This window comes from Piliocolobus tephrosceles, chromosome 1, assembly GCF_002776525.5.
Source record: "Piliocolobus tephrosceles isolate RC106 chromosome 1, ASM277652v3, whole genome shotgun sequence".
In the NCBI taxonomy this organism is placed as follows: Eukaryota; Metazoa; Chordata; class Mammalia; order Primates; family Cercopithecidae; genus Piliocolobus; species Piliocolobus tephrosceles.
The window spans coordinates 112,866,901-112,880,870 of record NC_045434.1 but is presented as its reverse complement, the minus strand read 5'-3'; positions in this window follow the sequence as shown (position 1 = coordinate 112,880,870).

Sequence of the window (13,970 nt, the reverse complement as noted above, 5' to 3'; positions counted from 1 at the left end):
CATGGTCTACCTTACTCTACCAAGTCAATGCAATTTTATCAGACTATAGATTTGTCCTATGTAGTCGTAGACTAGCTGAATTAAGTCACAGAATTTGTCTGTCTAGTTCTTTTCCCCATAGTAAATGCAACTGGCAAAAATGCCTAATAGGCCTAGAATGCCCAGAAATAAAACATATTTTCTGATTTGACAAAGTTGATTCCTGTATACAATACTCATTTGAGAGAAGAGTCATTTTTCAAATGACTGATATAAAAATGGTAATGTCCATAATAATTTCTATTCTATTTTAATTTAAAATGTGGATTATTTATTACTTATTATTTATTTATTTATTTTTATTTTGTGCCAGGCAAGGAGGCTTACGTCTGTAATCCCAGCACTTTGGGAGGCTGAGGCAGGTGTATCTCAAATGAGACCAGCCTGGCCAACATGGCGAAAACCCATCTTTACTAAAAATACAAAAATCTTTGCCAAATCAGCTGTCACATGCTGGTAGTCCTAGCTACTCAGGAGGCAAGAGAATCACCTCCAGGAGGCAGAGGTTGCAGAAAGTCAAGGTCATGCCATTGCACTCCAGAGTGGCCCAGAGAACTGGACTCTGTTTCAAAAAAGTAAAATACAATAAAATAAATGTGGATTTTTTGGAAAACATAATAAGCCAGTTTTTTATGTTATTTCTCAAATTTTTATCTATATGTATTATTTTGGCACAGAAAATAGTATATAGATAAGCTTATACAAATATTTCAACTATATTTGAATTTATTTGCACAACTGTCTGAATAATTTTAATACCCCAGATTAAAGTTAGAAAATGTATATTTTACTCTTTGGTCTGTTTTTTTTTTTTTTTTTTTTTTTTATTCTTTTAAGTCTGAACATAATAACTCACTAAAAAGATTTCTGTAGGGCCTGGTTTCTTCTAACACTATTTTCTTGACAGTATTATTTTCTTGGCTGCATTTTATCTAAGTTCACTGCAAACAGAGTGCAAATTCAAACAGAATTTGCGTCGTGTCTTCAAAAATGATGTCTGAAAGACTTCCATGGCCCCTGTTATGCCACTAACAGTAATAGGATAACAGGGACCACATTTACCCTCCCTGGTTAAGTAACTATAAAACAAGACCGAAATACGAAACAAAGATTTTTCTACATTCAGTTACAGGCAGCAACAAACAATAATTTCTCAGAAAAGATGAACAAAGACAGTGTTAGGATGAACCCAGCTTATCACCAGGCCATAACTTAGGGGATTTTATTAGAATGAGAAGACTAAAATAGAGTTCAACTATGCCAAGAAAGCTAGAATTTGTAGAGCAAAATGCCAGAAAAAAAGAGGACTTACACAAAAAGAAAATCTCAGAGAGGCAAAAGAGTTCATGCAGGTCTTCTGCTGGCTGTTATTCTGCATATTCATGTGAGAAAATTATCTGAAGTTTAAAAGAAAGGCCTGGAAGAAAATTATTCCCTATACGTGCATCTAGAATGCTGACTGGGCAGAGTACTTTGACTTTGGTTCAGGGCAAATGGCATAGCATGGTCTTCATATTATTTCTTTAGCTATACTCAATATCAGAAATGTATGAGAGTGCCTTAATGGCTTATGAGGTAGTTGTTTTAAGAGCCTGTGGTGAGACTTTGCTGGGGTTTGGTGTACTGGGCCAACCTGTACTCAGGTTCCTGGGGTAGCATCAGAAGACATCACAAGCTATGGCATCTGCATTAGGCAGGTCAGTCCTATGGGTCCAAGGCAGCATGGAAGGGCCCCACTGTGATGGCTGTGGGCTAGGAGGGCCAGTTTTGGACCCCACGTGGTATATGTGGGTGGTTAGGGTGGCAGTAGCAGCTTAGGTTCTGGGTTGTGGGTCCTGACATGACACTCAGTGGTGTGTGCTTGTCTTGCTGCTAAGGGGTTGGGAGGAGTTGGTGCCTCAGTGGTCGCATCCTCAGGCAGGTATTTCCCATGCTCTATGGATCACATATTTTTGTTCCCAAAGTTTTTGAGCAGCCTCTCAAATATGCTGGAATGCCTATTCCCTGGGGTATAGGATGCTGCATGATTTTCGTTACCATGGACCCAGCCACATCACTGCACCCAGCTGACATTTTGACACTGAGGCCTCTGGGTAGACAACAGGGCATGTCAGCAAGCTAACATGATATGGAGATGCAGGGGATATTGGACCCCTGGGCAAAAGACTCTCTGATGTAGGTTCTAGACAGTCTTTTCTCTACATCACCCTCAATATTGGACCATGCACCAGCAGTGTGGGCCTCTGTGGGCATGGGATCTTGCATGAGCTACCTCTCTGGGACAATGTAGTTGTGTGGGCATCAGGCCGGTCTCTATATTTGGCTTAAGACCTGTCCTCACAGGGTCAAGAGGATTCTCTACATCTAGGATTGCAAATGCAGTCTTTCTTTCTCCCACAGTGGAGAATTCCTTTTGGTTTTAAGCCAATTCTAACTGGCTGCTTTGCTCCCTCTCTATACTGCTGCCATCCCCATTTTTCATGTCTCAGAGAGTCACAGTCACTTCCCTCCTGAATTTCAGCATTCTTCAAAAGATGTTCAATTCAATGCATAGTTATCTGTTTGCTATTTTGGACCTTCTTTGTAGAAGAGGTGAGTCTTCATTGACGGTAGCAGCCATCTTTATCCTTTTGTTGTTGTTGTTTTATATTTTATTATTTATTTATTTATTTACTGAGATGGAGTCTGTATCTGTTGCCCAGGTTGGAGTGCAGTGGTGTGATCTCAGCCCACCTCCACCTTCCAGGTTCAAGCAATTCTCCTCTCTCAGCCTCCCAAGTAGCTAGTATTACAGGCCCCCACCACCAAGCCTGGCTAACTTTTTGTATTTTTAATAGAGATTGGGTTTCACATATTGGCCAGGCTGTTCTCAAACTCCTGAACTCAGGTGATCCACCAGTCTCAGCCTCCGAAAGTACTCAGATTATAGGCATGATGCACTGTGCCCGTCTATTTATTTAGTATTTGTTTAAAAATACATGTTAATTATTTTCCTGTCCTTTTATCTTTGTCATATCCTTATAGAATTCCATACATTATCATCCCACTTCATAATGTTTTATAAGTTCCTTAGGCAGTCTTCATGATTCCTTATTTTTCTCTTCCATTTTTATCCTCCATTTTGATAATTTTCAAAGACTTGGCTTAGTTTTGCTTATCCTTTGTTCTCCCTGATTCAGTTTAATATTCGGCCCCTCTAATTTTTGACTTAGGTTCCTGTATTTTTTACTTCTTTGATTTCTGTTTGATACCTTGAAATATTTTCTACACTTTGTTAAACTTCTCAGTATCTAAATGCATTGTTTTCCTGACTTCTGTTAGTTAGTTAATATGTTAGTGCTTTTTGTTTTGATTTCCCTGTCAGGTACATTACATACTTTCATTTTATCAGAGTCCAATTCTATTTATTTCTTTTGTTCTTTACCTCCGAACATATTTTCATCTTCACTGAAGTCCCTTCCTACCCTGCCCTCCTGTACCCTCTACCACCAACCCCATTTTTCTTGATGATGATTTGTTTTCTGCAAGTCAGTGAAAACAACTATGTTTCTCTGTTTTCATTAACCTATGCTATGTAGGAAATTTCATTTCCTTATCAGTGCAACCAGATATTCCAGGTGCTTCTCAATTCTGTGAATTCTGTGTTTCCCCAGCTAACTGTCTTTCTTTTTTTCTTTTTCTTTCTTTTTTTTTAAATTATACTTTAAGTTCTAGGGTACATGTGCATAATATGCAGGTTTGTTACATGTGTATACTTGTGCCATGTTGGTGTGCTGCACCCATCAACTTGTCAGCACCCATCAACTCATCGTTTACATCAGGTATAATTCCCAGTGAAATCCCTCCCCCCTCCCCCCTCCCCATGATAGGCACCGGTGTGTGATGTTCCCCTTCCCGAGTCCTAGTGATCTCATTGCTCAGTTCCCACCTATGAGTGAGAACATGCAGTGTTTGATTTTCTGTTCTTGTGATAGTTTGCTGAGAATGATGGTTTCCAGCTGCATCCATGTCCCTACAAAGGACAAAAACTCATCTTTTTTTATTGCTGCATAGTATTCCATGGTGTATATGTGCCACATTTTCTTAATCCAGTCCGTCTGATGGATTAACTGATAGACATTTGGGTTGATTCCAAGTCTTTGCTATTGTGAATAGTGCGGTAATAAACATACGTGTGCATGTGTCTTTATAGCAGCATGATTTATAAACCTTTGGGTATATAACCAGTAGTGGGATGGCTGGGTCATATGGTATCTCTAGTTCTAGATCCTTGAGGAATCCCCATACTGCTTTCCATAATGGTTGAACTAGTTTACAATGCCACCAACAGTGTAAAAGTGTTCCTATTTCTCCACATCCTCTCCAACACCTGTTGTTTCCTGACTTTTTAATGATTGCCTTTCTAACTGGTGTGAGATGGTATCTCATTGTGGTTTTGATTTGCATTTCTCTGATGGCCAGTGATGATGAGCATTTTTTCATGTGTCTGTTGGCTGTATGAATGTCTTCTTTTGAGAAATGTCTGTTCATATCCTTTGCCCAATTGTTGATGGGTTTTTTTTTTCTTGTAAATTTGTTTGAGTTCTTTATAGGTTCTGGATATTAGCCCTTTATCTGATGAGTAGATTGCAAAAATTTTCTCCCATTCTGTAGGTTGCCTGTTCACTCTGATGGTAGTTTCTTTTGCTGTGCAGAAGCTCTTGAGTTTAATTAGATCCCATTTGTCAATTTTGGCTTTTGTTGCAGTTGCTTTTGATGTTTTAGACATGTCTTGAACGATATTACCTAGGTTTTCTTCTAGGGTTTTTATGGTATTAGGTCTAACATTTAAGTCTCTAATCCATCTTGAATTAATTTTCATAGAAGGAGCAAGGAAAGGATCCAGTTTCAGCTTTCTACTTATGGCTAGCCAATTTTCCCAGCACCATTTATTAAATAGGGAATCCTTCCCCCATTTCTTGATTTTCTGAGGTTTATCAAAGATCAGATCACTGTAGATGCGTCATATTATTTCTGAGGACTCTGTTCTGTTCCATTGGTCTATATCTCTGTTTTCGTACCAGTACCATGCTGTTTTGGTTACTATAGCCTTGTAGTATAGTTTGAAGTCAGGTATTTTGATGTCCCCAGCTCTGTTCTTTTGTCTTAGGATTGTCTTGGCAATGCGGGCTCTTTTTTGGTTCCATATGAACTTTAAAGCAGTTTTTTTTCCAATTCTGTGAAGAAACTCATTGGTAGCTTGATGGAGATGGCATTGAATCTACAAATTGCCTTGGGCAGTATGGCCATTTTCATGATATTGATTCTTCCTATCCATGAGCATGATATTTTCTTCCATTTGTGTCCTCTTTTATTTCACTGAGCTGTGGTTTGTAGTTCTCCTTGAAGGGGTCCTTTACAACCCTTGTAAGTTGGATCCCTAGGTATTTTATTATCTTTGAAGCAATTGTGAATGGAATTTCATTCATGATTTGGCTCTCTGTCTGTTACCAGTGTATAAGAATGCTTGTGATTTTTGCACATTAATTTTGTAACCTGAGACTTTGCTGAAGTTTATAGACTGCTAGCAAGACTAATAAGAAAAGAGAGAAGAATCAAATAGATGCAATAAAAAATGATCAAGGGGATATCACCACCGACCCCACAGAAATACAAACTACCATCAGAGAGTACTATAAACACCTCTATGCAAATAAGCTAGAAAATCTAGAAGAAATGGATAATTTCCTGGACACTTACACTCTCCCAAGACTAAACCAGGAAGAAGCTGAATCCCTGAATAGACCAATAGCAGCCTCTGAAATTGAGGCAATAATTAATAGCCTACCAACCAAAAAAAGTCCAGGACCAGATGGATTCACAGCTGAATTCTACCAGAGATACAAGGAGGAGCTGGTACCATTCCTTCTGAAACTATTCCAATCAATAGAAAAAGAGGGAATCCTCCCTAACTCATTTTATGAGGCCAACATCATCCTGATACCAAAGCCTGGCAGAGACACAACAAAAAAAGAGAATTTTAGACCAATATCCCTGATGAACATGGATGCAAAAATCCTCAATAAAATACTGGCAAACCGGATCCAGCAGCACATCAAAAAGCTTATCCACCATGATCAAGTGGGCTTCATCCCTGGGATGCAAGGCTGGTTCAACATACGCAAATCAATAAATGTAATCCAGCATGTAAACAGAACCAAAGACAAAAACCACATGATTATCTTAACAGATTTAGAAAAGGCCTTTGACGAAATTCAACAGCCCTTCATGCTAAAAATGCTCAATAAATTCGGTATTGATGAAAAGTATCTCAAAATAATAAGAGCTATTTATGACAAACCCACAGCCAATATCACACTGAATCGGCAAAAACTGGAAAAATTCCCTTTGCAAACTGGCACAAGACAGGGATGTCCTCTCTCACCACTCCTATTCAACATATTGTTGGAAGTTCTGGCTAGGGCAATCAGGCAAGAGAAAGAAAGAAAGGAAAAGAAGAAGTCAAATTGTCCCTGTTTGCAGATGATGTGATTGTATGTTTAGAAAACCCCATTGTCTCAGCCCAAAATCTCCTTAAGCTGATAACTGTCTTTCTTCTTATGTCCCCCTGGATTGTATGATGTGCGAAATCACACTATTCCTTTGGCATAGTCAAGACAGTAGCCAGCTCCATGATATCCAGCTAAAAGGTTTTGGGATTAGATGTATATTACTTGTGGAGAAGCTTAGATTCAGAGTTTATGTACAACTAGTTCTGTCCTATGCCAAGAATAGTGTCCATGACTGACACCTGTATAGTCATTCATTATGTTCACTCTGAATCTGGACAGATAGCCACTGAATATTTACAACTTAGACAATCTTCTTCTCTGTGATATAGAAGACTCAGGAATACAGAGTCCCTTTCACTTCCAGAAGCAGATAATTTAGGACTAGTCCCTTAGTTACAGACTGTAAAACTTTTTACACATGATGCATGCAGAAGCTACTTCAAAGGAGGGTCTACAGACCTTGATTTCTCACCAGAGGAAGCCAGGGAGAAGATCTTGCAGAGTGCCTGCCTCCACATTCTGCATTGAGGAAGTCACACAAGTTTCTTCTTCTCTGCGAGACAGAGAAGAAGGACAGAAGGCCTGAGAGGTGTTCACTCTCACATTTATACTTTACTGAAAATAAGCTCAGGGGGAATAGCAGGTGGGATTTATTGCTAGGACAAGCCTGTGAAGCAAGAATGCTATCTCTGGTGACAGAAGGGAAGTGCTCTCTCTTCCATTCATGATTTCAGACATCCAACTGCCTGATTTTCTCTGGCAAGTGATGGCAGAAATATGCTATTAGAGCAAGCCAGGTAACTGAGTGTGGGAAGTGCTTTTCTTCTCATTTATACTTGGAAGTATTCTGATTCTCTGCCTCCTTCTAGACACAGACTGCAGGAAATTTTGCTGGAGCAAGTCAGGGAAAATGTCTTAAGGAGAGCTGTCTGTCTGTGTTTGGCTCATAGAGGTCTGTCTCTAGCCTACTTTGAGAAAATAATTGCAGAAATCACTGAAGGAAGTGAAAGAAGGCACAGTGATTGCCATTCTTCTCATTTAGGCTTTCAGTAGCATTTATTCTAGCCTCCTTCGAAAACTAGATTTCAGAGATATATTACTAAAGTAAGCTAGGGAAGAAGGAACTAAAAGTTCTGAGACCTTTCTTCTTGCTCCTGAGGACTTTAAAAGAAAAAAGGCTTTCCTAATTACTGAAGGAAGCCAGGGAAGAAATCTCTGGGGTTGCATACCCTTCCCGTTGGGCTCCACAAAGTTTATTGTTTGTTTGTTTGTTTTGAGTAGGGATTACAACCTTGGTTACAACTCCCTTGGGTTGTAATTCTCTTCACCCTGATACTCTTTTTTGAGAGGGGAATATATTCTTTAGTGTGAAATGTTTCTTCCTAGCCTGGTGTGAGAGTCAACTCTATTTAACTCTTTTGTTCTGTTTTGTTTTGTTTTTTGTTTTAGTAAATATTAGTCCTTTATCCTGATCTGAAACTCTCTTCTTCATGGCTGTCTTTCTTTATAGGACACCCATTTCCTTGAGTGTAGGTTGGATATCTATTCTTTCTGACTCCTCAGCTAGCAGAAATTATTTTCTGGCTTACTGGAATTAAGTCAGGAATTCCTGACTTCATGATATCCCTGAGTAGGAAATTATTTTCTTACTTCATAGGATAAAATGTTTTTTCTTTAGATTTATTTTTACAATAGAGATTATTCCCTAACTTTATGAGCTTAAAGAGTCTTTTTTTTTTTTTTTTTTTTTTTTTTTTTTTTGCTATTGCCTCTTGGTAGGAATTATTCCCTGACTCCTTGAGTGAAAGTCTCTTATACCTTTTCTGTCCTTATCTACTAGGGATTGTTCTCTGACTCTGTGCTAAACATCATACCTTTTCATTGTTGTTGTTTTACAGGCGGTTAATACTAGACTTTACGGGATAGAGGTATCTTTTTAGTGGATGTCCTATCTGAACAGAAATTCTTCCCTGATTTCTGCCATAGTACTCTATTTCTGGCTATTTTACTTCAATGGGAGGTATTCCCTGCCTCCCGGGATAGAAAACTCCTGCTCTTGATTGTTTTTCTGATGGAAGACTTTCCCTTGGACTCCTAGTTTGGAAATTTCTGGCCTTCATTGCTGAATAGGAAAAAAAAAAAAATCCTGGTTCTATTTCCTGTGTAGAAATTTCCTGACTCCTGGAGTGAAAACCTGTTTTTCCTGGCTCTATTTCACAAGATAAATTATTTTCCTGATTGGACATCATGTCTTTCTGGTCCTCTTCCTTTAGCAAAAATTATTCTCTCTCACTTCCTGCTTTGAAAGACCTTCCTCCTGGCTCTCTTATCATATGGAATTTATTCCCTGGAACCTGAGCTGTAAGTCACTTTTTATTAGCTCTCTTTTCTGACTCTCTGGCTAGATAGCTCTTCTTTGTGGTCTCTTTGTTAATGGGTAAAATTTTGTCACTACTTGATTGTCACTCTCTCCTAAGTGAGAATAATCTAACGTGATTCTGAGTGCAAAGTCAATTCTTTTTGGTTTTCTGTCCTAAATTGCTATTATTCTCTGATTTACTGCACTGAACTTCTTTTTTTCCCTCTGTCCTTTTCTCTGAGGTAATATTAAATGAGCTCTGTGATGAAACACTGTTTTTCTACTTCCTTTCAAGGAAGTAGAAAATTATTTCCTAGCTCCATAGGATAGATGTTTGTCCTCCCTCACTCTTTTTCCTGATTTGAAATTTTTCTCTGACATTTGGAGTCAAAATTCTTCTTCCTGACACTATTTCCTGATGGGGTTATACCCTGACTTCCTTTAAAATTCCTTCCTTTTCTCTCTAAAAAATAATTATTATTCTTCTAACTTTCTTAGGTAGAAGTTACTTCTTATGGACTCTCTCTTTCCCAAGTGCCATTTATTCCTAATATGCATGAAGTATTTTCCTCCTGGTATTTCCCTTACTAAGGATTACTGTCTGACTCCAGGAAATAAACTTTTTCTTGTTTTGCTTTGTTTTTCTTAACATTTTTTCCCTTATTACAGTTGATTTCCTGAGGATTATTTTCTGCTACATTTGTTGGAAATCTCATCTTCGTGGCTCTTTCTTTATTGGGTATTATCTCCTGTCTCCTAGGATGACGTTTTCTTTTCCAAGGTTATCATTTTTCTTATGATTATTTCCTGACTCCCTGGGGTTGCAAGTCTCTCTTGCTTTGTGCTCTAATCTGATCTGACTAGAAATTGTTTCCTGATTTCCAAGTATGGAGTTTTTTTTTTTTTTTTTTTTTTTTTTTTTTTTTTTTTTTTTTTTTTTTGTCAGCTGTGCTTCATGTTTGGGATTATTCCTTTAGGTTCTCTGTTGTGTACCCTTCTTCTTTCCAAGAGGGGCTCATTCTCTGACATTTTTGGCTTGAATTGTTCTTTTGGTTTTTTTTTTTTTTTTTTCCCCTGATTCTCTATGCTAAACATCTTTTTTCCTTACTACTTTCTGAGTGGGGTTTTCCCTGACTCCATTGGCTGGGTTCCCCTTTTTCTAGTCTCTTTTCTGAGTGGGGCTTATTTTCTGATTACCTATGTTGGAGACCTTTTTTCTTTAATGAGATTTTTTCCCATCTTTCTGGCCTGTCAGGAAGTTTATCTCTACCCTTATCTATCTCTATCTCTCTCTATGTCTATTTGTCTTTCTATCTCACTGTCTCTATTTCTAATCTCCTTTGAAGCTCTTTGACACCTCTCTATTCTTTATTTGGATTCTTGCCTCTCCCATGGAAGTCTCTTAGCCAACTAAAACCCACCTTCTTGAACCCTTGTGGACTTTAGGCTTTGCTAACTCTACATCCTTGTACATGGCATGCATTTTTCAAGGATAATTTGGAACTTAACTATCATTGAGAAACTTAATATCTCCCTACACTGGTGCATCTTTGACATCTTCCTTCTTATTACTCATGTTTCTTGTTTCTCCTCTCACTACCTTTGATCTTCCCTTTACCTTCTTGTATCCTTTGACACATCTTCCTTCAAACCTCTTATCATCCATTCTGCTATCTACCCCTAAACAAACATTTCCCTTCTTCTTTCAGCCTTTCAACTCTCTATAGTCAACAGAAAGTTAGGCCCACTAAATCAGAGGCTCTTGAAAGACTCAAGTATCTTGCCCCCAAAAAATGTCACTGGCCTGAAGTTGAAATGAAAAACAGCTAATTAGAAGAGACTGAGTATTTTATTTACTTAGCCTTTGGAGATACCCAGACTGCAACTAGGTGTATTATATGCCTAAAATGTAGTCCTATGGCTCCATAGATTAAGTATTAAGGCAAAATAATATCATAAAAGTCTTCACCAATACAGACAAAAGTTATTAGACCTACTATGGAATAGGTAACCTTGTTTCATTTGCCAGAAGAATAATTTAGAGTTTTATATTACTCTATTGCCTCATTCATGACTAAATTTTAGGAGAGCTACAAAATCTGTGGATGATATATTTCTACCTCTGGATATTATTACCAAGTGAATTTTGAATATCATTTAAAAGGGTGCTCTTCAAATTGGCTTAGAGATAAGTAAGCACTATTGTGAATTACACACTCCTAATAATCCTAGAAATATGTATTCAAGTTCACATGACTCATGCAAAGTTTTAGTAAATAAGATTAGTTTAAAATTGTTTAATACAAAGAGCTACAAATTATGAATTGTTATTGTTATTAACTATAAAAATACATTTGTGGGCCAGGCATGGTGGCTTATGCTTTTAATCCCAGTACTTTGGGAGGCCAAGGCAGTTCGATCATCTGGAGTCAGGAGTTTGAAACCAGACTGGCCAATATTATGTGTCCCCATCTCTACTAGAAATACAAAAACTAGCCAAGAATGGAGGCACATATCTGTAATCCCAGCTACTTGGGAGGCCAAGGCAGGAGTATTGCTTGAAGCCAGGAGGCAGGGGTTGCAATGAGCTGAGATCATGCCACTTCAGTCTAGCATGGATGAGAGGGCAAGACTCAGTCTGGAAAAAAAAGAAGAAGAAGAAGAAGAAGAAGAAGAAGAGAGGGAGAGAATAGAATAGAATATATTTGTCATTTTTATCCTTCCTGGATTTACTGATTTACTAGTTAAGCTGCGTTATGCTTGATCTGCTTTCCGGGAAACTGATTTGCTTTCTAGGAAGCTGATTTGCTTTCTAGGAAACCAAGGCGAGTATTAAATGATCAATGAGTAGGCAAGGCTAGGAGCAAAACTGCACAGTTATTTTTGGTCCCCCAGGTTCAGGAAAGAAGGTGTGGGGTAGGGGTGAGGTCCCTCGATCTCCGGCAGGGGAGGCCGGGGGAGTCACCCGGTGGAGCTCTCGGGCGGAGTTCCTACAGTCCCGACAGGAGTGAGGGTTGAGGAAGTGCGCACCCTCGCACCCACCGGGAGCGGCTTTTATGTCCTGGGCCTGGGAGTGGGAGGGCAGTGGGCGGGACATAGGCGGGTTGGGGGCCGGGCGGTAGGCGTGGCTAGGCTGGTTCCAGTTCTTCTCCATCAGAGGTCGGGTTGCGCCTGTGCAGTCGACCTGTGTCTTTCCCGGGCCTGGGAAAGCTGAGGGTGAAGAAGCTGGAACTGTGCCATCTTGCCTCCATTCGTCCAAACAGTCCAACCTTTTATTGATAATAGTGATAAGGGGCACCGTGGTCTGTCTGGCTACTTCCTGCTGTTAAGGGATGTCATTAACTTTGGGGTCTATGGATGGTTTTTGGACTTACGGATGAAGAGGCATCTGGTTGAAGGTGATGCACGTGATCTCTTGAACTTTGGCTCGGAGAAATTTGATTAAAACAGAAGCGAAACATAAGACAAAACATAGGATTAGTATGGGAATTAAGAATGGGCTATATAGAGTATGGCGAGAAAGTGGGAGGAGCATAAGAGATCAGGGAACAAGTGGTGGTTGGGAGAGTTTGGTGAATTTGAGATGGGTAGGGGTAAGTCTAGTAGATGCCCACTGATTGTCTTCTGTGGGGGCCTTTTTAAATTGTGTTATATGGACACAGTGCGTGTGTCCTAGAAGTTTGGCTGCTGTGTATGTAGATAGGAGGACAGTATAGGGACCTTTCCACCTGGGTTGAAGATCTTTGGCTTGGATATTTTTAAGTATACTTGGTCTCCTGGGCTGAGAGAGAGATGTGGGCTACAGGTGTCTGTTGGAGGGGGGTGTGCTAGTTCTGCATGTTGTCTCATGAGTTGTCTCAAGAGGGTGAGGTATGGTAGATAAGTTGCCAGCAGGGAAGAAAGGGTGGGTAACTGCTGGAGGGTGAGGGGTTGGCTGTAAACTAATTCAAATGGACTGAGGCCTGTCGGACTCCGTGGGGCTGCTCACAGCCAGGTTAGGGCTAAAGGAAGGAGAGTTACCCACGATTGTCGAGTCTTGAGGGAAAGTTTGGTGAGCTGTTGTTTAATGAGTCCGTTAGCCTTTTCTACCTTACCAGAAGACTGAGGTCTATAAGGAATGTGGAGTTTCCAGGTGATGTGTAGGAGGGCTGCCACCTGTTGGACTACCTTGCAGATGAATGCTGGGCCATTTTCAGACTGAAGAGTGAGTGGGAGGCCAAACCTAGGAATAATGTGTTCAGTGAGTATGGAGGCAACTATATTGGCAGTTTCTCCTGTAGTAGGATAGGATTCTATCCATCCTGAAAAAGTGTCCACAAGGGTTAAGAGGTATTTGAATTTTTTATGTTTTGGCATATGTGTGAAATCAATTTGCCAGTCTTCGCCTGGTTGGTGTCCTCTGAGTTGGTGGCTGGGATGGGGATTAAGCAATGCGCCTTGAGGATTTGTCTTTAGGCAGATAGGGCACTGCTGGTTGATTGTAACTAAGTGTTTTTGTAGTGCTGGACAGTGGAGGAGGGGGTTTAGAAAATTGTATAAGGCTTTGGGTCCTATATGTAAAGAATTATGTATGTCTGTTAGAATGGTATGGAGTTGTGTTTCAGGAGCTACTAATTTGTTATTAATATATATCCAGTCATCTGAAGTTAGTTTGGCTGTTGGATTTTGTAATAGTTTGGCCTTTTCCTCTTGGGTGTAAATAGGGGTATATTGAGGAGAGAGAAAACAAATACAGGGAAGTGTAGGGGTGGAGAATCTGGCCACCAATTTGGCAGTGGTGTCAGCAAAACTATTGCCAGCTGCTACCAGGTTAGATGGAGTTTGGTGGCCTCTACAATGTATAATGGCTACCTTGGAAGGTGCCGACAGTGCATCTAGTAGTTTGAGTATTTGATTTTTGTTGATAATGGGGGTACCACAGGTGGTTAAAAACCCTCTCTCTTTCCAGATGATTGAATGGGTGTGTGCAATTAGGAAAGCATATTTAGAATCTGTGTATATGTTTACTGTTTTTCCTTTTG